A 3,548-nucleotide genomic window follows, 5' to 3' on the forward strand; every position below is an offset into this window, starting at 1 on the left:
GCATTGAAATTTTTTGAAGCATCACTAAGAGTGTAGTTAATACCACAATATATATATAAAGTACTATTGAAATATCTATGGTATTGTTCCAAGTATGGATCCAAGGGTTCTGCTGGGTGAGCTGGGTCCCGTTGACAACCTACACAAGGCAACACACGTAAACTGCTCTCGGTGGTGGTTCGAGGAACCCCCCTCCGATGCCTAAGTTAAAGAGTGTTTTAGAGAGAGAAAGTGTACTTAGAGAGATGTAGAGAGCGTAATAACATGTGTGTCTCACCCTTTTTCCGTTGTACCTTGCCCTCAATTTATAGGTGTACGATCTCCTTTGTGGAGAGTTTGGCCTGGTTAACTCTGCGGGCTGACTCTATCGGGCTAGTGAGCCCCTCTTAGTTGTTCTCTCGGCAATGAGTGCGCACCTTGGGAGCTGGGCGATAGTTCAGCGGGAGCTATCCTATACAACTAGCCCCTCAAGAGGTGGCGTGAGGTCATTCATGCCAGCTATTCTAAGCGTGTAGCCTTATCGGTCGTGGCTCAACGGGTCGTCTGGCCAAATTACCCTGCACACTCCTAGCCCCTCAAGTCTCTGGGTTGTTGATGCGATCCAGAGACTTAGGAGGTCAGGTCGTAATCTTGGTGATGACGCTATCGTACTACTGGGTTTTTATGATGGCTCTGTTTCTACCTGCTGGGCGCACGTCTAGTCGTGGCTTGCTAAGACTGTAGGGAGAGATTTTGATCACTCCCGCTGAAGTCTAAGGAATGACGATCTTGCGGAGAGGAATTTCGATCGCTCCCGCTGAAGTCTGAGAAATGACGATCTTGCGGAGAGGAATTTCGATCGCTCCCGCTGAAGTCTGAGAAATGACGATCTTGCGGAGAGGAATTTCGATTATTCCCACTGAAGTATTTCCCTTGATATATATATATATATATATATATATATATATATATATATATATATATATATATATATTTATATATATATATATATATATATATACACACACATATATTATTCTGTTTTTTTTTTTTTTTTTTTTTTTTTTTTTTTTTTTTTGGCGGGAATAGTGTTTGCATGAGTTGGACACGTGTCGATCATCCAAGCCTTTAGTTTCGATTTTACTGAAGTGACATGGCGGTTTGGCTTTACTTCATGCCCAACCGCCCATTTACTCCGTATTAAATTCACTGTCTCTCTTTTCCATTTCTTTTTACCTTCTTCATTTTTTTCATCTTCCCTGTCTTCCTTCTTTTCATTTCAAATTTCTCACTTTTTTGTGTCCATCTTCAGATGCGCGTTTCTCCTCCATTGTTGCGGTAAGTTCTTGTTTTCTTTACTTTTGTTCTTGCTTCATTTTCTTGCCATGTTCGCGTTTCTCTTCTTTGCTCTTTTTCCTTTACTGAATTGCCTTTCTTTTTTGGTTACAGTTTGAAATTTCGCTCCCTGTTCGATTTCTTGGATCGCCATTGTTGTTGTTCTCTGTTACTTCTGCAACTTTTGTTCTAAAGGTACTAATTTTGTACCTTTTGTTGTATGTACTTACCCAATTTTGCTTCTTTTTGTACTTTCCTTCACAAAATTGTGTCTTTCGACTCGTTTCAATTATCGTTGTCCAATTTTACCCCTTTTTTGTTGTTGTGATTGCACTCTTGATTCTTTCTTTTTATTCCTCATTGTTCTTGTCCCCATAAACTGATTTTCAATTTTCGGTGCCCCATTTTCTTCTTCCTCCTCTCTGTGGGATTTTTGTCTTTGTAGATTTCATAATGTCTGACGCTTCTGATAATCAGAACATAAGTGAGCCTCAAGTGGCCACCGAGTCGGGTTCTCCTTCTTGATCACCTCCTTCAGGTGAGCACCCTGCGCACACTCCTCCTGTTTCTCCTTCTTCTTCCCCCGCTCCTATACAAATGGTTATGCCCTTTGATTTTCCCCCCGCTGCGAGCAGGACGGGTACTGTTGCGACTCCTACTGCTGCATCTGGGTCAGGCAGTAGTCGTCTTACTAAGGGCAGTGCTTTTCTCCCTTTTCAGCGCAAGCCTCGCCCTGATTTCTTTGACCCTTACTGTGAGCGGGTGCTTGTTTTGGATGGGATTCCTTTGTCCCATCTCACCCGTTTGAGGATGCGCGCTATGCGCCATAAGCAGTTAGCCGACGCAGTTAAGGCTAGTCCCCCTGATGTGTCTCTTATTAGTCCCATTCCCCATGTTCAGCCTTTAAATAGTTTTGCTTGACTTGATGACGTGACTGATGTGTATCGGTTTGACCATTATGTAGTGCGAGGTGGCAGTGCCGAGACTTCATCACCATCTCCCTCTCTAGCCGTCAACTCGAGCAGGATGACTGAATCTCCTGGTGACCGCTCTTTTTATGATTGTCACCCACTTATGTCGTGGAGCCTGTAGAGGAAGGCAAAACTGAGTTCTTTTTGGATGACAAGTGCTATGGACCAAAGAACTGTGTGCTGGACTCCAGTTGGCATAAGGATGCCAGGAGGTTGAACCTTGCTTCTGTGGGGCAAAAGTTTTATGGTTTTGGTGAGGGCTATGAGCTGGTTCTGCCCGCTGACGGTGTGAAGCTGTCTGCTCCCCCTGCTGGTCATATTGCAGTGTTTGCTTCTCAGCTGGACTTGGGTATGAGGTTTCCCCTTGACCCCACTCTGGAGAAGGTGTTCCGTGCCTTCAACATTTGTATATCTTTGCTACATCTAGCCTCTTTTCATACTTTGATATGTCTGCTATGGTTTCTGCGGTTTCAAAGGTATCCTGAGTCCTTGCATCTATTCAAGTCTTTAAAGAGCCTGAAAAGGTCTACTTCTAGGACTGAGTCTGGGTGGTACTATGTAGTTCCCAAGGATGGCAGAGTTCTGTCTTTTCGAAGCTTGGTCGCTTCCGAGATTGGACTGGTAAGTTCTTTTGGGTGAAGGTACCCTCTACTTTTGCTGTGCCGCGTAATTTTCGAGAAATTCGCACCAACATGGCTGGGGTTACCGTCTCTCCTTCCGAGCCTGCTCGTGAGACGGAAGCTTTTGATGCTCTGTAGGGAGCGGGGACAGGTGATTCAAAATTTCCTAAGATCTGGTTGCCCAACTCTATATATATTGTGGGTAACGAGCAACTCTCTGCCATGCGTTTATGCTACACGCATGAGGCTGGTATGTTTTACTTTTCTTTTTCTTCCTTCTTCTTTTCCCTTTTTGCCTTGGCCCTTATGTTGTTTTGCCTCTTTGTCTCCCATTTTCAGGTTATGACAAACTAGACAGGCGCGTTCTTGGGTTGGCTGATAATTGGAAGGACCCCTTAACTGCTACTCCCGACAATCCCTCAAAGCTTTTTGATACTCTGGAGGTTTATGCTAGTTCTTTGAAGAATGAGGTGCGTCTAGCTCCGGCTGAACTACGGGCTGTCTTCGGCACTGTGACAGCTCCTGACCGTGCAGGATCCAGCCGTGCTAAAGCTGAGCCCTCCTCCTCCACTGTTGGGAGTAGGCGTGATACTCGCCCTGCCCCCCGAAGAGCGGCTTTAGAGTCTTAGGCGTTAGTGGTGTA

The sequence above is a fragment of the Chenopodium album genome, chromosome 10 (genome assembly GCF_948465745.1).
Source record: "Chenopodium album chromosome 10, dcCheAlbu1.1, whole genome shotgun sequence".
Classification (NCBI taxonomy): domain Eukaryota; kingdom Viridiplantae; phylum Streptophyta; class Magnoliopsida; order Caryophyllales; family Amaranthaceae; genus Chenopodium; species Chenopodium album.